This window comes from Mustela nivalis (genome assembly GCF_964662115.1).
Source record: "Mustela nivalis genome assembly, chromosome: 2".
In the NCBI taxonomy this organism is placed as follows: Eukaryota; Metazoa; Chordata; class Mammalia; order Carnivora; family Mustelidae; genus Mustela; species Mustela nivalis.
In genome coordinates this window covers 60,825,816-60,846,960 of record NC_139021.1, presented here as the reverse complement: position 1 = coordinate 60,846,960, position 21,145 = coordinate 60,825,816, and the positions used below count along the sequence as shown (strand labels likewise).

Genomic DNA, 21,145 nt, shown 5'->3' with positions numbered 1-21,145 from the left:
TTTAATATTAACTATAAAATGCTTATTGGGGGTAGTAGAAACTAAGCTAGATTCCTAGTATATCAATAAACCATTAACATACAGGAAGAAAACCTCAGGAGGACTTAAATAGAGCATAGGAGGCACAAAAACACCTCAAAATATATAACACAGGAATAGTTACAACATAATATAAAAGCAATACTCTTAGAGTGGTATGAATTCCATACTCTGAAATAAAGCTAAATTATCTGAAAGCATTCATACTACCTGAACTTTTAGAATTACTGGGGAGTATACTAGGGCTTGGAAGTAGGAGCCTCAGAAAGTTTACTATTGTTTATCAGAATATTTATTCTTAGCAAGCGGGTGGGTGGGTAAGTACCCTTTTTTTGATTCTCACGTAGATTTGGGTCTTAGTTTAATCTCTCTAGCATGAAAAATGGTCCCTAGTTTATATCAATAAAAATTTCTGCTTTGAAGTAATCTGGACAACCTTACTATAAAAACTCCCCAAAACAAAGAAATCCTTTAAGCAACACAAATTCCAGAAGACTGCTTGGAACTTTCAGGAATGAGAACTGCGATTTAAGAAAAGCCATGAGTAACAACTTCACTAGGAAACTTTGATTTCGTGAGTCTGAAACTATGTCTTGCATTGGATTGTCTTACAGGGACAACTTTGTCAGCAGAATTTGTCTCAAATTCATTGTGATGTTTTCCATTTTGTTTTTCAATGGAGTTGATTTTAGGAAATGACTGCTAGTTCTCATTATCAGAAAGAATGATCAGTCATAGGATATTATTTCCCTTTTCCAGTTTTATTTCCTATTTGTTTGACTTTTTAAAAATTATCTTGTGCTTTTTACAATGTGTGCTCTGTGTGTGTGTGTGTAGTGTGTGATAATACTGCAGCTATTCTGAGTTCTGGACTACGCAGCATTCCAACCAATAATGCAGAATTGATATATGATGAATATAAATTTTATTATTATTGCATATATAATAATTATTATTTTCACCATTTTTTTCAGTATGAAAGTAGTCATTTATTAAATGACCGGCTTATAAAAATAATCATGGTAGATACTTTAGTTCATCCTTCTAATATGCCTATTGATCTGGTCTTCCCTGTTACCAGCATGTCTACCTTCTGTAAAATGGGTGGTCTTTTTCCTTCATTCCCTTTTGAGGAGAAGATAGCTTGAAGGTCAATAAAAAGTTGTTTGCTTCTTCGAAATATTTTCCAGCCGTTCGGATCTGCTGAATCAGATCCTCCATGCAGATGATGCCATACTTACCAAGATATTGAGCAATCACTGTATCACCTGTCAGGGCAACTCACTTGTTGATTTTGCCCTCACCAAACTCTTAGATCAATTCATTTACCACTTCAGGGTTGGGTCCCCCCATGCTATATATGGTTCCACAGTTCTGAGCATGTTAACTGAAGCTTTGTTGAGCTTAACAAAGGTGCCATTGAAGAAGCTGCAACACCTCTGGAACCTTTGGGCTCACACCACTGCTACCTTTGATCCTGATGACAAGCACCAATATGGGTTCTGCAGGTACATAGGAGTTGCCAACTTTTCTTGCCATCCTGACCCTTTGAATCTCAGTTCTCTAGATCTGCCTATATTCTTTGTGGTAATGCTTAGCTTTTTGATAAATAGGGTTTCTCCTTGCTTTTCTTTTCTTTTTTTCTCCTTCTCTCTCTCTCTCTTTCTTTTTCTTTTTCTTTTTTTTTTTTTTAAGATTTTGTTTATTTATTTGACACAGAGAGAGAGAGAGACAGTGAGAGAGAGAACACAAGCACAGGGAGTGTGAAGGTGAAACAGGTTTCCTGATGAGCTGGAAGCCCAATGTGGGGCTATATCCCGGGACCCCAGGACCATGACCTGAGCCGAAGGCAGACACTTAACAATGGAGCCACCCAGGTGCCCCTCTCCTTGCTTTTCGAAGCATTTTTTGAGCAAACTACTTTCTCAGACATTTGATCTTCAAATCTGAGAAATTGCTTTGCTTTTTTCTTAAGGATTTCTGGCACCATAGAAATCCTCTTTTTCTTCTCTTCTGCATCCTCTGTGGTTCCAGCTGGAAAAGACTATTTTTACCATTTAAAAAAAGATTTTATTTATTTATTTAATTTTCAGAGAGAGAGAGAGAGAGAGTGAGCACACAAGCAGGCAGAGTGTCAGGCAGAGGCAGAGAGAGAAACAGGCTCCCTGCCAAGCAAGGAACCTCATGCGGGACTCGATCCCAGGACCCTGGGATCAGGACCTGAGCCGAAAGCAGCAGCTTAACTGACTGAGCCACCCAGGCATCCCTATTTTCACCATTCTTAATGCACTATGCTAATAACTTTAACTTTCATAATAAATCTAAAAGGCAAATATTTATATCCTCATTTTACAGACTAGATAATTAAGACTTGGATAATTTGGATTAAAACTTGGGTAAGTATTATGTTAGCTACAGATTTTTTGTAGATGTCCTTTATCAGGTAGAGGACATTCTCTTCTGTTCCCACTTTGCAGAGAATTTTTATCATGAGTGGATGTTGACTCCTGTAAAAGTATTCCTTTTTTCATTGAGATTATCTATGTTTAAAAAAATTCTTAATAATGGGGGCGCCTGGGTGGCTCAGTGGGTTAAGCCGCTGCCTTCGGCTCAGGTCATGATCTCAGAGTCCTGGGATCGAGTCCCACATGGGGCTCTCTGCTCAGCGGAGAGCCTGCTTCCCTCTCTCTCTCTGCCTGCCTCTCCATCTACTTGTGATTTCTCTCTGTCAAATAAATAAATAAAATCTTTAAAAAAAAAATTCTTAATAATGAATTACATTGATTGATTTTAAATATTGAACCAGCTTTCTATTCCTTGAATAAACCCCAGTTTGTTTATAATGTATTTTATTTTTATATATTACTGAATATAATTTGTTAGAATTTTGTTGATGATTTAGGCATTTGTGGTCACATGGATATTGGTCTGTAGTTTCTTATAATGTCTTATTTCTAGTTTTGGTATCATTGTGATGGCAGCTCTTAAAATAAGTTGGGAAGTGTTTTCTCAATTAATTTTCTGGAAGAGATAACATAAAATTGATATTTTTTCCTAGAAATGTTTGATAAATATGTTAGGTAGAAATCTCCAGTGAAACCATCTGGGCCAGGAGTTTCCTTTGTGGGAAGGTTTTCAATTTCTTTAATAATATAGGAATATTCAGGTTATTTATTTCTTTTTCAGTGAGTTCTGTTCATTAAAGTCCTGGCCCATTTGATTTAAGTTCTTGAAATCACGAGCATAGAATTGTTTGTTGTATTTCCTTATTATCATTTTAATGTCTGTAGGATCTCTTATGCCTGCTACTGGTGATTTATATCTTCTCTTTTTTCTTGGTCAGTCTGTCTAGAGGTTTACAAATATTATTGATCTTTTCAAAGAACCATATTTTAGTTTCATCAAATTTCTGATTAAAATTTTGTTGATTTTTGTTCTCAGATTTGGCTTTTTCTAGTCTCTATTTGGTTTGGGTTTACTTTTTTCTTCCTTTTCCACTTTCATTATCGAGACCTTTTTGTTTCTTTCTTTTCAAAGTCTTTATTTATTTGGAAGAGAGAGATCACAAGCAGGCAGAGCGGCAGGCAGAGGGAGAGCAAGAAGCGGGTCCCCACTCAGCTGGGAGCAGGTTCAGTCCTGGGACCCCAGGATCATGACCTGAACAGAAGGCAGATGCTTAACCAACTAGACCACCCAGGTGCCCTGAGACCTTTTTTTTCTAACATAAGATTTAATGTTATACATATCCCTTTAAGAACTCTTAGCTGCATGCTGTAAGTTTTGATATTTTATCTTTTCATTTTCATTCAGTCAAAATATTTTCTAATTTCCCCTGAGACTTCCTCTTTCACCCATGGTTTATTTAGAAGTGTGTTGTCTACATTTTACAAATTGAGGGTTTTCTGTTTTTTTTAAATTAAAAATCCTATTTACTTATTTGTTGGAGGGGTGGGGAACAACCAGGGGGAGCCCCAAACAGAGGAATAAGCAGGCTCCCCACTAAGTAAGGACTTCAGTGCAGGACTTTAATGTTAGGACCCTGTGATCACAACCTGAGCTGAATTCAGGCAGATGCTTAACGGACTGAACCACCCAGGAATTCCTATTTCTCTTTAGATTATACAGTTTAATATCTAGTTAATCATAGTTCAAGAACATACATTGTAAGATTTCTATCCTTTTAAAGTTGTTATTGTTTTAGATTATCTTATTTTTTCTTTAGCTGAGAATGTCCTTATTTTGTCATCATTCGTGAAGGGTATTTTTGCTGGATGTAGAACTCAACAGTTCTTTTCTTTCTGTGCTTTAAAGATGTCCTGCTTTAAGGATGTCTTAGCTTCTTTGTCTTTTAAGGAGAATTCTGAAGTCAAAATTTTGTTCTCCTATATGTAATATATCATTTTTCTATGGCTGCTTTCAAGATTTTAAAATTTATCTTTGTCATACAGTTACTTGGCTGCTATTTGTGCAAACTTTTCTTTGAGTTTATGCTGTTTAGGGTCTGCTGAGCTTCATGAATCTCTAAATATATGGCTTTCAACAAATTTATTCAAATTTTTCTTTCTGCATCAATCTTTCTTCTCTCCTCCAGGGAGTTTAATGACATAAAACAAGAGAAAAACAAGTAAGAATAAATGGGTGTCTCTCATACTCTTCAACTCACTGTGATCCCTTTTCCCAGTCTTCTCCCCAGAAAGATAGGTTTTCTCAGAGGTTTTGCTGCCTGTATCCATCCTCAGTTTTGCATTGGGGGTCACTCTTGGGTCAAAGCTGGATGATAAAGGAGGAAATAAGATGGCAAAACTTACTCCTATTATAGATCATTCTTTAAGCCTTGGTTCCCTTGTATAATTTTCACAGTTGCCTTCTAGTTGCTTTTTAATTCGTATAGAGTTTTTAGTTACACTAGTGGGAGAGAGAGCTGTAGTAGGGTTACTCCATTTTGGCTGGAGTTGTCATCTTTGATTTCTAAAAATTTACATCTTGCAGATGCTTCTGTATCAACACATACCAGTTTGCTTATTTATTTTAAAGTGACAGAATACTCCAATTTATAAATGTGTCATAGTTTATTTAAGAAGTTGTTTATATATATTTTTTGTTATTAACAAAAATGAGACAACCTTTTATCCATGTGTTTTGGAATATTTTGGGGAGTATATCTGTAAGGAAAATTGCTAGTTAGGGAATACCTTCACCTTGACAAACAGTTGGAGAATGCCCATTTCTGCACAGTCATGCTCAACTAGAAACCTAAAAATTTTTGCAGTTTGATAAGTGAAAAAGCTATCTTGTTTTGATTTACATTTCTTTGTATAATGGTCCAAGTTGAACATTCTTTCATAAGAACAATAAAGCCACTGTGTGCCTTTTTCTGATAACTGCTTGAGGTTTGTGTTTAGTTAGAAGTGTCAGTTCCTCCGCACCCTCAACCCCACCCAGATTTTAAATAAAGCCACTCAGACCTTCCTCTGGTTTATTTATGATTTTATTTAGTGTACATTTTTCACCATTGGCAGCCAGTGGAAAAATGGTGTATTAAGGGTGTATTGGCTCATGCACACTTCAGTAGAGTTTTCCTACCTATCTGACAGGACTAAGTATAATTCTGGAATAGAAAGAACTTGATTATGTGATTCCCAGACTTGAGCACGTTATTAAATTGTATAGAATATTCCATGAGGACTGACAAAGTGAGATGAAAAAAAAAAAATCCCACATCACATTAACTTCTGTGCATGCATGTAGTCACCTTTCAGTTCTGGGACTAAAAGAAGGGACACTGGGGGGTGTATTTTCAAGGCCATGCTGCTCTCTCCATTTGCTGACCTGAGGTGATTTCTGAACCTACTTGATGGCTACAGTGAATATTGGCTACACAAGCCATTGGTTGAAAAGTAAACACTTATCTACATAAATTATCTACCATTAACATTGAATGGTGAATTGAGGAAAGTAGAGAAGATGGGTTTGTTTCTCCTTTCTGGTTCCTTCTGAAATGTTAGCTCAAGAAAAATGGGGAGAATAAATGTGTTCCCTTTAATAGACATGATTTTCTGTAGTGATGTCTATATAAAGGGTATATCCCTTTCTCTGATGAATGTAAGAAAACTTAGAAAGTTTTCTAAGATATTAGATTTATAAGTATACAGTATTTAAGATTTCTTATTTTAAAATTTATATACAGTAGGTTGGTTTATTTACCTTAGACTTTTTGAGTGATTGCAAAATCTTGGCATTAAATATTCCTTTTTTTTTTTTTAAAGATTTTATTTATTTATTTGACAGAGAGAAATCACAAGTAGATGGAGAGGCAGGCAGAGAGAGAGAGAGGGAAGCAGGCTCCCTGCTGAGCAGAGAGCCCGCTGCAGGCCTCGATCCCAGGACCCTGAGATCATGACCTGAGCCGAAGGCAGCAGCTTAACCCACTGAGCCACCCAGGCGCCCGGCATTAAATATTCTTAACTGAAACTGAAGTCTCAGCCTCCAACAGAACTGCATTTCTTTTTTTTCTTTTTTTTTTTTTTTTAAAGATTTTATTTATTTATTTGACAGAGAGAAATCACAAGTAGTCGGAGAGGCAGGCAGAGAGAGAGAGAGAAGCAGGCTCCCTGCTGAGCAGAGAGCCCGATGCGGGACTCGATCCCAGGACCGTGAGATCATGACCTGAGCCAAAGGCAGCGGCTTAACCCACTGAGCCACCCAGGCGCCCCAGAACTGCATTTCTTAGTTAACTTTTTATAACAAAGATTTTTTTTGTTCAATTACTTTTGCCATCAAAATTGTCTTCAAAACTTGCTTCCTTTTGTATACTTCATTTTGATATTACCTATTTTTTTCTTTTACCCTATATATTCTCTGTGTCAAGTATTCTTAATTTTTACTTCTTCTAAGGGTCCTATTTAGCTTTCATTTGTACATTTAATCAAAAAGAGTGCATTTCATTTGGCAGTTAGAGCTTTGAGTTAACAATTAGAAAACAACATGGATTATCTTTATGTAATATTAGGAAGTTACTACTGATCTAACCAAGTCTTATCTTCTTGTCAGTTCTGTATGTCAACCCAGTTTATTCTAAAAATGATTAACTATTAATATTTTAAAAGTTTTACATGCAATAAAATGAGCTCTTTTTGGTGCACAGCTCAAAGAGTTTGACAAATGTATAATTTGCATAACTACCAATATGATCAAGATGTAGTTCTGTCACCCCCCTCAAGTTTCTCTGTGCTGTCCCTTAGTTGTCAACCCTTTCCCCATTTTCAACCTAAACAACTGATGATCTGTTGTCTTACAGCTTTGCCTTTGTCAGAATCATGTGCAACATTTAAAAACTAAGATGTGAAGCATGCTAACACATTTCAGTCACCATTTCCCATCAAAGTCACTATGCTCTGTCTACCTGAGACCTATAAGGTTTCTAGTTGGAGTTCCACAAATTGTTTCATCTCTGGCCAATCTCTGTGGACTCAAATGCTTTCTCAAGAAGTCAGCCATCTTAGATCTTTGATCAAAGCATTGTCATTATGTTGTTTTGTATAAAAGTTGAAGCGGCTAAAAACCATTAATAGTAATAGAATAGGTTGCACTTCTTATTTTACATTGTTTTTCCGAAATCAGATATGCCTTTATGGCAGTCTCGGCTGACACCATACCCATTGCCATGACTAAGGATTTTCTATAGAGTAATGTACCCATATATGGAGAATTCCTCCCATTTTCTCCACCTTCCCTTTCTCTTCTTGTCTCCACAACAGCATATGTACCCTGAAGAAAGGTAGAAAATATTGATGAGCATAGCAGAGTTGGGAGGGGAACATAATCTCATTAGTATCAACTCTTGAACAGTATAGGAAGAGTTACTTGTCTGTGATTGATATCTAGATCTACTTTAGGCACCACAGTAATAATTTGTGAATGGTTGTTGCTTTTTCTTATACGTAAACATGACCTCTAACTTCAGTCTGTTTTGATCTTTATCACTTATTTAAAAGATCACATCATATTTATTCTTTGCTTTGTAAGTTTTGCAGACCCTTAGCTAAAAATATAATATTCTGATATAACTTCATCTTATTTGACTATTTGAATTAGCTTAAATGCTAAAAATAGATTTATAAAATAATTTCTGCCAGAGTTAAAAGGAAGCTATTATTTCAGAAAATTGCATAACTAAAAATTGACTTTTAATGGCTATACACTAAACTGTTACTGAATATCTTTATGGCATCAGGTTTAATACTAGGTACTGGGGATATGGAAAGATTTCATTCATTGTCTTCAAGGAGTTCATAATAATAACAATTCTAAAATCCGTGTTTTTAAATCCATATAATTTTTCTTTCCTTCACCAATCACACCTAAACGTCCCAATAGTTTATTTTTGCTTTTGTTTCCCTTGCCTCTGGAGATGTATCTAGAAGGAATTTGCTATGGCCCATATCAAAGTGGTTACTGCCTGTGTTCTATTGTAGGATTTTTATGGGTTCATTCAGATCTTTAATCCATTTTAAATTTCTTTTTGTGTTTGGTATAAATTTCTAATTTGTGTTTAGTGTAAAAAAGTGTTTTGTGTTTTGTGTTTGGTCCAGTTTCATTCTTTTGCATGTTTCTGTCCAGGTTTTCCAACACCATTTGTTGAAGAGATTGCCTTTTTTCCTATTGTGTACTCTTCCATGCTATGTTGGAGGTTAATTGACCATATAGTTATGGGTTCATTTCTGGGTTTTCTATTCTGTTGTGTTGAGCTGTGTGTTTACCTTTGTGTTAGTATCATACTGTTTTGATTACTACAGCTTTGTAGTATATCTTGAAATCTAGGATTGTAATACTTTTAGTCTTGTTCATTCTCAAGTTTGCTTTGACTATTTGAGATCTTTTGTGGTTCCAAACAAACTTCAGGATTGCTTGTTCTAGGTGTATAAAAAATGCTGTTCATATTTTGATAGGGGTTGCATTAAATCTGTAGACTGCTTTGGGTAGTATAGACATTTTAACAATATTTGTTTTTCCAATTCATGAGCATAGAATGTCTTTCCATCTCTTTGTGTCATCTTTAATTTCTATCATCAATATTTTATAGTTTATAGAGTACAGGTTTCTCACCTCTTTGGTTAGGTTTATTCCTAGGTATCTTACTGCTTTTGGTGAAACTATAAATAGGATTGTTTTCTTAATTATTTTTGATTCTTCATTATGTTGTACAAAAATTCAGTGGATTTCTGTATGTTGATTTTGAATCCTGAGCCTTTACTGAATTTGTTTATCAGTTCTAGCAGCTTCTTAGTCGTTTTTGGATATTTTATATAGCGTGTCATGTCTTCTACAAAGAGTGAAAATTTGACTTCTTTCTTAACCATTTGGATACCTTTTATTTCTTTTTGTTGTGTGATTGCTGAGGTTAGGACTTACAGTAAATACTATGTTAACTAACAGTGGTGGGATTGGACATCCCTGTCTTGTTCCTGATTGTAGAGGAAAAGCCCTCAGTTTTTGACCATTCAGGATGATATTTGCTGTGGGCTCTTCATAGCTGGCCTATATTATGTTGAGGTATATTCCTTCTAAACCTATTTTGTTAAGGGTTTCTATCATGAATGATATTGTATTTGGTTAAATTTTCTCTGCATCTATTGAAATGATCATATGGTTCTTAACACTTTCTTTTAGTAATATGGTATATCACATTGATTGATTTGTAAATATTGAACTGTTTTTTTGCAATCCAGGAATAAATCCAGGCTATTGTGGTGAGTGATTTTTTTAAATGTATTGTTAGATTTGGTTTACTAGCATTTTATTGATAGTTTCTGCATCCATGTTTATCAGGGATATTGGCTTATAGTTCTCATTCTTGGTAGAGTCTTTATCTGGTTTTGGTATCAGGCTAATGTAGGCCTCAGAATAAGTTTGGAAGTTTTCCATCCTTTTCTATTTTTTAGAATAGTTTGAGAAGAATAGTTAGCTTTAAATGTTTGGTAGAATTCATCTGTGAAGCTATCTGGCCTTGGACTTATGGTTTTTGGGAACTTTTTGATTACTGATTCAATTTCTTTGGTGGTTATTGGTCTATTCAAGATTTCTATTCCTTCCTGTTTCAGTTTTGGTAGTGTACACATGTTTAAGAATTTGTCCATTTCTTCCAGGTTGTCTAAGTCCAACTATGTTGGCATATAGTTTTCATATTTTATATTTTCATATTTATATTTCCACAGTTTATATTTCTGTGGCACTGGTTGTTATTTCTCCTCTCTCATTTGTGACTTCATTTATTTAGGTACTTTCTCTTTTTTTTTTTTTGATAAGTCTGGTTAGAACTTTATCAATTTTATTATTTTTTTCAAAGAACCAGCTCCTGGTTTCCTCAATCTGTTCTGTTGTTCTGTTTTTTAGTTTCTATATCACTTATTTCTGTGCTGATCTTTATTATTTCTTTCCTTCTGCTGGCTTTAGGCTTCATTTGTTATTCTTTTTCTACCTTTTTTTTTTTTTTTTTTGGTGTAAGGTTAGGTTGTTTATTTGAGGTTTTTCTTGCTTCTTGAAATAACATCTGCAATGTCTTTTCACAACAGTGCCTTGAATAGTATGTGAATGAATAGCCAGGGAATGAGAATCTTGAGGGAGATCTTTAGAATTGTGCCTACCTAAGGCCCAAATTACCTGATTTTTAAACAAAAGTGCTAGTCATCATTATTTATTTCCTAATACAAGTTTGTTTTTCTTGGTATTAAGTAATTTTTAACACATCCCTTTTTTACATAACTTACAGACATACCACACACACACCTCATATATGAGATAATACATATTTAACATATCTTTTTGGTAGAAGAGTTATTAGGGCCATCTCTGTTAATTCATCACATGTTTATTAGATATATACATTGTGCCAATAACACTAGTTCTGAGTGCTGAGGACACAGTGATGTAAAAGTTGGAAATTTTACATATAAAGGACACATACTTTTGTCTGTCTATCACATATTTATCTAAGACTTATGTGTTAGGGACTCTTCTAGGTTATTGAAATACAATGGTGAAATAAGACACATTGCTGTCATGGAGTGTATATCATATGTGGGAAATCTGAAATTAAACATGAACAAATGAATAGAACATACTTTTTTGGGTGATTATTAATACCATGAGAAAAAGTAAAGCAGAGTAAAAGAAGAGAAAGTGATAAGGTCAGGGAGTGCTGTTTTAGGTAGGATAGCAAGGGAAGGTTTTTAAAGGTAGAGACTTGAGTAAAGTTAGAAAATTTTAGTGAAGACAGAAAATAGGCCAATGGTGACCACACAATGAGATAAATGCTATGAGAGAAGTGAAGATATATATGAGAGAGTAGGGGCATGCAGGGCGCTAGCATCTACATCAGAGGCCAGGGAAGCCTGAAGGAGGAGTTGATACCTAGGTCAACAACTGAAAGATGGGTGTGAATTAGTAAGACATTTGGATAGAGGAAAAGCATTTTCAAGGCAAGTGAGCAGCACATGGGAAAACATATATGTTAGAAGAGGCAGAAAGAAAATTGTATATGGTTCAGAATGACTGTGCTTGTAGAGGTTTTATAAGATTACTGGAAGCAGTGTGAAATATGAATATGCAAATGGAAAGACTAAAGGAAGGGAGAAGAACTACAGCCACACTATATGAAGACTAGACCAAGGTGGCTCTGATGGGGATAGAAGGAGGGGCAGAATCTTGAGATAATATGGACATGCAATCAATAGGATTTAAAAGTCTTCTGGATGTGGACACTGAAAGGAATGGAATCAGTTGTCTGTCATGGGTAACTTGTTATAGTAATTCATGGAGATAGGAAATATTGGAGGAAGAATAGACTTGGGGTAAAAGTTAAGGAGTTTGGTTTTTGACATCTTGAATCGGGTTCTCAAGGAATAAAATTTTTAAAAGATTTTATTTATTTATTTAATAGAGAGAGCAAGAGAGTGAGTGCACAAACAGGGTAGGTGGCAGAGGTAGAGGGAGAAGCAGATTCTCTGCTAAGTGAGGAGCCTGACATGGGACTCCATCCCAGGGGCCTGGGTTCATGACCTAAGCTGAAGGCAAACACTTAACCAACTGAGTCACCCAGGTGGCCCTCTCGAGGGCTAATTTAATGAACATTTTCAACAGGCAATTGGATATTCTTGTTTGGAGCTCAGACTAAAAAATTAGAGATTGTCATCATATTAATGGTAGTTGAAACCACAGGCATAAATGAGATCACCCAGGGAAAATGAACAGAACAGGGAGAGAAAATGGGTTAAAAAGAGGGGTGAGGGATGAGACCCTGAAAGGGAAGCTAAGAATTGACTTAAGAGGTAAGTAGTATCACAGAAGCCAAGAAAATTTCACTAATTCTTTCCTTTTAATACCTTAAAAAATCTACTATATCTTCTGACATGACAAAATAATTAAACAAAAAGATTAAGCAATTAAATGCAAGTAACAAAGAATACCATTCTTGCCCTGACTTCTCACTCCACTGTCCCAAAATAATATAGATCAGTGGAAAGTTTTGTAGCACACACAAAACGTAAGAACTCATGGAAAATTAAAAATCACCAAAATGAATGTATCATGAGTGTTTTCTTAAGAGTGATAGAAGATCAATTGCATTACAACCAGTTGAGGTATCTGTGAAAATGAACATTCCCAATATTTATCCCAAGTCTGCTGAGCCAGAATTTTTGCTGTGAACAAGAAGCATGCATTTTAATCAAGTTTCTCATGTGATGTTTATGTACATTTTTGTTTTTCAATTGAGAACCAATGGTCTTCAAGAAACAACTTTTCTTTTCTTTTTTTTTTTTTAAAGATTTTATTTATTTATTTGACAGAGAGATCACAGGTAGGCAGAGAGACTGGCAGAGAGAGAGAGAGAGCGGGAAGCAGGCTCCCTGCTGAGCAGAGAGCCCGATGTGGGACTCGATCCCAGGACCCTGAGATCATGACCTGAGCCGAAGGCAGCGGCTTAACTCACTGAGCCACCCAGGCGCCCCAAGAAACAACTTTTCAAATGTTGAAAACCTTCTGGGGCACCTGAGTGGCTCAGTTTAAACCTCCATCTCTTGATTTAGGTTCAGGTAATGAATTCAAGGTGATGAGATAAATCCCCTTGTGGGGCTCTGGGCTGTGTGCAGTCTGCTGGGGATTTTCTCTCTCCCTCTACCCTTCCCCCTCTCATGATCTGTCTCTGTCTCTCTCTCTAAATAAATAAAATCTTAAAAAAAAAAAAAGAAAATCTCAGAGAATAGAGGGAAAAACAAAATAGATATTAAGGTTAGCTGCAATTGGTAATTATTAGAAGTAAGAACATCACTGAAGTGGAATATAAATCTGATATATAATTATATACCTAATAGGTTTATATAACAATGCATAATAATAACACATATTTTAGAAGAAGAAAAATGACATGGAATTTATGAAAAATGTAGGAGAGAAAAATTTCCAGTAATCAAAAAACTATTAACTACAGATAGAAGGGTCGTAGAATCTTTGTTCATACTATTTTTTTGCATTTTTTATTGAGTTCAGCATACATGAAAAACACTAATAACAAAGACACAACTCAATGAATTGTTACAAAGTGATACACCTGTTGTCAGATCATGAAAGAAAGATCAGGAAAGAAAATATTACCAGCTCCCAAATCTTCTACATAGGGTCATCCCCAGTCCCAAGTTTTTCTCCTCCACAAAGGTAACTACTTTGACTTCTAAAACCATGGGCTATTTTGCTTATTTTGGAACTGCATATAGATGGTATCATATAGTATGCATTCTTTTATTATACATATTCTCTTATGTCTGTTTTCTGACATTCATCATTATTTTTGAATTTTATCTATGTTGTGTATAATAATAGTTTCATAGCTGATAGTATTACTTGTATCAGTATACTATAATTTATTATGCCGTTGGTAGATACATGAGTTTTTTTCAGTTTTCGATAACTATTTACACTCTGACATTTAACAACATATTTTGGTGATCATATGTACATATTTTTCTTGACATATACGAGGCAGTAGGAGTACTGAGTCATAGAATATACATGTATTTAGTTTTAGTAGATACTGACAATTTTTCAAAGTGGCTATACCAATTTATATTTCTATTAGTAATATATATAAATTCCAGTTGTTTTGGATACTAGTTAATATTTACAGGGGCGTCTGGGTGGCTCAGTGAGTTAAAGCCTCTGCCTTCAGCTCAGGTCATGATCTCGGGGTCCTAGGATCAAGCCCTGCATCAGGCTCTCTGCTCAGCAGGGGGCCTGCTTACTCCTCCCTCTCTGCCTGCCTCTCTGCCTACTTGTGATCTCTGTCAAATAAATAAATATAATCTTTAAGAAATTTTTTTTTACATTGTCAGCCTTTTTTTTTTTTTTTTTAAGTGAGTGAGATGGAGGAGTGTGGGGAGAGGCAGAAAGAGGTGGACAGAGAATCTTAAGCCGACTTCATGCCTAATGTAGAACCTGATGCGGGGCTTGATCATCTCACAACCCTGATATCATGAGCTGAGCCAAAATCAAAAGTCAGACACTTAAACTACTGAGGCACCTAGGTGCCCCTACATTGTCAGATCACAAGATCTGGTGGGTGGTATCTGTTCGGTTGTTATCTTATTGTGGCTTTGATTTTTGTTTCCCTTTTGATTTATGAGGTTTATTGGCCATTTGGATATCCTGTTTTGTGAAGTGGATTACACAAATCTTTAGCCCACTTTCTGTTGGATTGTTTTGCTTCTACTGATTTTTAGGAACTCTTTTTATGTTAGGAATATCTACCTTTGATTGGATACATGTATTACAAATGTCTTATCTCATTTACTAGCTTGCCTTTTTACTATCTTAATGGTGTCTTTAATAAAAAGAAATCCTGGGGCACCTGGGTGGCTCACTGGGTTAAAGCCTCTGTCTTTGGCTCAGGTCATGATCCCAGGGTCTTGGGATCGAGCCCTGCAGCGGGCTCTCTGCTCAGTGGGGAGTCGGCTTCCTCCTCTCTCTCTCTGCCTGCCTCTCTGCCTACTTGTTATCTGTCAAATAAATAAATAAAAATATTAAAAAAAATAAAAAGAAATCCCAATTTCAATTAAGTCAAATTTATAAATCTTTTCTCTCATGGTTACCATTTCTGTAACTAGTATAAAAAGTGTTTTCCTGTCTTGAGGACATGAAGGTATTTTATAGTATTACCTTTTAAAAGACTGATTTTTATTGTCTTTTACACTATTCTACATTCCATTTAGAATGGTTTTTCTGTATAGTGTGAAGTAGGGATACTCATTTCTTTTTAAATGAATATTTAATTGATTTAGCGTCATTCACCATCCATTCTTTATTGCACCACAGCACCAGTTTAGAAAAATCAAGTGATTACATAGTTATGAGCTTTTTCTGTATTCTTTATTCTGTTCCCTTGATTTATTTTTTGAGCATGGATGAGAAACTGCCTGGGAATACCAAGTAGTGTAGGTTTAAAAATTGACTCTATTTTAATTATTGTAGCTTTATAATAAGCCTTGATATATGATAGTATAAATCCTCCAACATCATTTTCCTTCTTCAAGATTATCTTGGTTATCCTTGGCTTTTGGAATTTCTATAAAAATTTTAGAATCATTTCCACAAAATATCTTGTTGGATTTTGAATTGGCATTGTAGTCATTTAATAGATAAATTTGTTAACTAACCTTTTTTTTTTTTTTTATAACATTGAGACTTCCAATCCACGAACGGGATATATCCTTCAATTTATTTAGATCTTTTTCTTTCTTTCCTTCTTTCTTCCTTGCTTTCCTTCCTTTCTCCCTCTTCTCTTTCTTTTTATTTCTTTTTTAATTTAAGTATAATTAACTTTCAGAGTTACATTAGTTTCAGGTACAGAGTATAATGATTCAACAATCCTACACATTTCTCAAGGCTCAGCAAGATAAATGTACTTGTAACCCCCTTTATTTCTTTCACTTATCCTCTCACCCACCTGCCCTCTGGCAAACACCAGTTTGTTCTCTGTAATTAAGTCTGTTATTTTGTTTGTTCTCTCTTTTTTTTTTTTTTTCATTTTTGTTTCTTAAAATTCCATATATGAGGGAAATCATATGGTATTTGTCTTTCTCAGACTGGCTTGTTTTCCCGAGCATTATACCCTGTAGCTCCATCCACCTTGTTGTAAATGGCATGATCTCATTCATTTTTATGGCTGAGTAATATTCCATTATATATTTATACAAATAAATCACATCTTGTTCATCCTTTCATCTATAGATAGGCACTTGTGTTGCTTCCACACCTTGGCTAATGTAAATAATGCTGCAATAAATATAGGGGTCCACATAACCTTTTTTTATTAGTCTTACTGTTTTCTTTGAGTAAATACTAGATAGTAGAATTTACTTGATCATATGATAATTCTATGTTTAAGTTTTTGAGAAATATTTATACTATTTGCTATGGTGATGCACCAATTTGCATTCACACCAGTCATGTATGAAGGTTCCTTTCTCTCTACATCCTTACCAACACTTGTTATTTCTTGTGTGTGTGTTTTTTTTTTTAATTTTAGCTATTCTGACAAGCATAAATTAATATCTCATTGTGCTTTCAATTTGCATTTCCCTGATGGTTAGTGATATTGAGCATCTTTCCAGATTTCTGTCAACCATCTGTATATCATTTTTGGAGAAATATCCTTTCAGGTCTTCTGCACAAGACCTGTGCAGATAAATAAATAATCTGGTTATTTATTTATTTATTAAAATACTTTTTATTATTTATTTATTTATTTATTTATATCTTTACCATTTTGAGTTGTGTAAGTTATTTATATTTTGATGTTAACTTTAATTGTATATATCATTTGCCCACATCTTCTCCCATCCAGTAGATAGTCTTTTTTTTTTTTTTGTATTTTTCCTTCACCATACAAAAGCTTTATTTTGGTGTAGTCCTAATAGTTTAATTTTACTTTTTTTTTCCTTGCTAGAGGAGACATATCTAGAGAAAATGTTTCTATGGCTGATGTCAAAGAAGTTACGTTTTCTCCTAGGACTCATGGTTTCAGGTCTCACGTGTGGGTCTTTAATCCATTTTAAGTTTATTTTTGCATCTAGTGTAAGAAAGTGGTTCAGTTTCATTTTTTGCCTAAGCTGCCCAGTTTCCCCAGCACTACTTATTGAAGAGACTGTCATTTTCCCATTGTATATTCTTGCTTCCTTTATCATAGATAAATTGACCATAAAAGTATGAGGTTATTTCTGGACTCTCTATTCTGTTCCATTGATCTTTGTATCTATTTTTTGTGCTAGTACCATACTGTTTTGATTACTACAGCTTTGTAGTGCATCTTGAAATCTGGGATTGTGATACCTCCAGCTTTGTTTTTCTTAAGATTTCTTTTGTTATTTGGGGTCTTTTGTGGTTGCATACAAATTTTAGTATTATTCTAGTTTTATGAAAAATGTTGGTATTTTGATAGGGATTGCATTAAACTTGTAGATTGTTTTGGGCAGTATGGACTTTTTAACAATACTCATTCTTCTAATCCATGAGAATGGAATATCTTTCCATTTATTAGTGTCATCTTTAGTTTCTTTCATCAATGTTTTATAGTTCTCAGAGTACAGATCTTTCACCTCTTTGCTTAAGTTTATTACTAGGTGTTTCATTATTTTTGGTGCAGTTGTAAGTGGGATTGTTTTCTTAATTTCCCTTTCTGCTACTTCATTATTAATATATATAAATGTGACAAATTTCTCTATATTAATTTTGTATCCTATGACTTTACTGAATTTATTTTTTAGTTTTGGTAATTTTTTGTTCTAGTCTTTAGAGTTTTTGCTATATAATATCATGTCATCAGCAAATGGTGGACAATTTTACTTCTTCTTTACTAACTTGGATGTCTTTTTGTTGTCTGATTCCTGTGCCTAGGACTTCCAGTAACATGTTGAATAAAAGTGGTGAGAGTTGACATCCTCGTTTCTGATCTTAGAAGAAATGTTCTCAGTTTTTTACCATTAAGTATGATGTTAGTTATGAGATTTTCACATATGGTCTTTATTATGTCGAGATATGTTCTATCTAAACCTACTTTGTTGAGAGTCTTTATTATGAATGGATGTCGTACTTTGTCAAATGCTTTTTCAGCATCTATTGAGATGATCCTATGGCTTTTATCCTCTCTTTTGTTAAAGTGATGTATCACATTGACTGATTTGTGAATATTGAACCCAACTCTTGCATCCCTGAAATAAATACCACTTGATTGTGGTGAATTATTTCTTATAATGTATTGTATTCAGTTTGCTAATATTTTGTTGTGGATTTTTGCATTTATGTTCATTGGAGATACTGGCCTGTAGTTTTCTGTAGTTTACTGGCCTTTTGCTTTCTTTCTTTCTTTCTTTTTTTTAATTGCATCCAAGGTTGGTGTTCTTTTTTTTTTTTAATTAAATTTATTTATTTTCAGCATAACAGTATTCATTATTTTTTCACCACATTCAGTGCTCCATGCAATCCGTGCCCTCTATAATACCCACCACCTGGTACCCCAACCTCCCACCCCCCCGCCCCTTCAAAACTCTCAGGTTGTTTTTCAGAGTCCATAGTCTCTCATGGTTCACCTCCCCTTCCAATTTCCCCCAACTCCCTTCTCCTCTCTAACTCCCCATGTCCTCCATGCTATTTGTTATGCTCCACAAATAAATGAAACCATATGACAATTGACTCTCTCTGCTTGACTTATTTTCACTCAGCATAATCTCTTCCAGTCCCATCCATGTTGCTACAAAAGTTGGGTATTCGTCTTTTCTGATGGAGGCATAATACTCCATAGTGTATATGGACCACATCTTCCTTATCCATTCGTCTGTTGAAGGGCATCTTGGTTCTTTCCATAGTTTGGCGACCGTGGCCATTGTTGCTATAAATATTGGGGTACAGATGGCTCCTCTTTTCACTACATCTGTATCTTTGGGGTAAATACCCAGGAGTGCAATTGCAGTGTCATAGGGAAGTTCTATTTTTAATTTCTTGAGGAATCTCCACACTGTTCTCCAAAGAGGCTGCACCAACCTGCATTCCCACCAACAGTGTAAGAGGGTTCCCCTTTCTCCACATCCCCTCCAACACATGTTGTTTCCTGTCTTGTTAATTTGGGCCATTCTAACTGGTGTAAGGTGATATCTCAATGTGGTTTTAATTTGAATCTCCCTGATGGCTAGTGATGATGAACATTTTTTCATGTGTCTGATAGCCATTTATTTGTTTGTTTCTTTCTTTCTTTCTTTCATTTTTCTTCCTTTCTTTTAGTGTCTTTATCTGGTTTTGGTATGGGGTAATGCTGATCTCATAGAAGGAATTTTGAAGTTTTCCTTCCTCTTCTGTTTTTTGGAATAGTTTGAGAATAATAGGTATTAACTCTTCTTTAAATGTTTGATAGAATTCACCTGTCAACCTATCTCCATCCTGGAGTTTTGTTTGTTGGGAATTTTTTGACTGCTGATTAAATTTCATTTCTAGTAATCAGTCTGTTCAATTTTCTATTTCTTCCTGTTTCAATTTTTGAAAGTTCTATGTTTCTAGGAATGTATTCATTTCTTCTAGGTTATCCAATTTTTTTGTATATAATTTTTCATAATATTATCTTATAATTCTTTGTATTTCTATGGTTTCAGTTGTTATCTCTCTTCCTTCACTTCTGATTTAGTTTATTTTAGTCCTCTCTTTAATATTGGTTTATCAATTTTGTTGATCTTTCAAACCAACTTCTGGTTTCATTGATCAGTTCTCTTTGTTTTTATGAGTCTGTATTTCATTTATTTCTGTTCTAATCTCTATTATTTGCTTTTTTCTGCTGGTTTTGGTCTTGTTTGTTCTTCTTTTTCGAGGTCCTTTAGGTATAAAGTTAGGTTGTTCATTTGAGATTTTTCTTGCTTCTTGAGGTAGGCCTATATTGTTACAATCTTCCTTCTTAGAACAGCTTTTGCTGCATCCCAGAATTTTTGAACCATTGTATTTTAATTTTAATTTGTCGCTATGTATTTTTTATTCCTCTTTGATTCTTTGGTTGAACTATTCATTGTTTAGTAGCATGTTATTTAACCTCCATGTATTTGTGTCCTTTCCAGATTTTTTCTTATGACTATTTCCAGTTTCATACCCATTCTAAAAGCATTATATTTTCCCCCACCATGTTTCAGGTATATGATAGCATATTTTACATCTTTTAATTTTGTGAATCCCTTGACTGATTTCTATAGCTATAATTGATTTTGCTGCTTTTGTGCTTTAATCTCCATACTGTTTTTTTTTTTTAAGATTTTATTTATTTATTTGACAGAGAGAGATCACAAGTAGACGGAGAGGCAGGCAGAGAGAGAGAGAGAGAGAGAGGGAAGCAGGCTTCCTGCTGAGCAGAGAGCCTGATGCGGGACTCGATCCCAGGATCCTGAGATCATGACCTGAGCTGAAGGCAGCGGCTTAACCCACTGAGCCACCCAGGCGCCCTTCATACTGGTTTTATATCTACTATTTTTATTATGTTTGTATTTACCCGTGAAATTTTTGCCTTCCATAATTTTCTTACTGCTGATAATAGCCTTTTCTTTCCAGTCCAGGAATGCCCTTTAATGTTTTTTGTAAGACTGGTTTAGTGTTGATGAACTACTTTAGATTTTATTTATCTGGGAAACTCTTTATCTTTTCTTCTATTCTTAATGATAGACTTGCTGGATAGAGTATTCTCAGTTATAGGTTTTTTTCCTTTCAGCATTTTGAATACATCACGCCACTCTCTCCTGGTTTACAAAATTTCTGCTAAAAATGAGCTGATATCACTTCTATGTAACTATTTTCTTTTCTATCATGCCTTTAAAAATTCTTTCATTACTTTTTGCTATTTTTATTATTATGTGTCTTGGTATGGACCTCTTTGGGTTGATTTTATTGGGGTCTATCTGTGCATCCTGGATTTGGATGACTATTTCCTTCCCTGAATTAGGGAAGTTTTCAGCTGTTTTTCTTTTTTTTTTTTTTTAAATTTTTAACTTAATTCTTAATTTTTAAAAAAGATTTTATTTATTTATTTGACATA

The 21,145-nt window shown here is 34.7% G+C and overlaps 1 pseudogene across 1 annotated transcript in view; it reads right to left on the bottom strand.

Moving 5' to 3' along the window:
- Positions 1-1,034: 1,034 nt before the first annotated feature.
- LOC309859289 (large ribosomal subunit protein uL30 pseudogene) overlaps positions 1,035-21,145 on the bottom strand; it is a 56,979-nt pseudogene continuing 36,868 nt past the window's right edge. The window contains exon 3 of the transcript in view: positions 1,035-1,716. The product of the transcript in view is annotated as a large ribosomal subunit protein uL30 pseudogene (transcript). The remainder of the gene's footprint in view (positions 1,717-21,145) is intronic.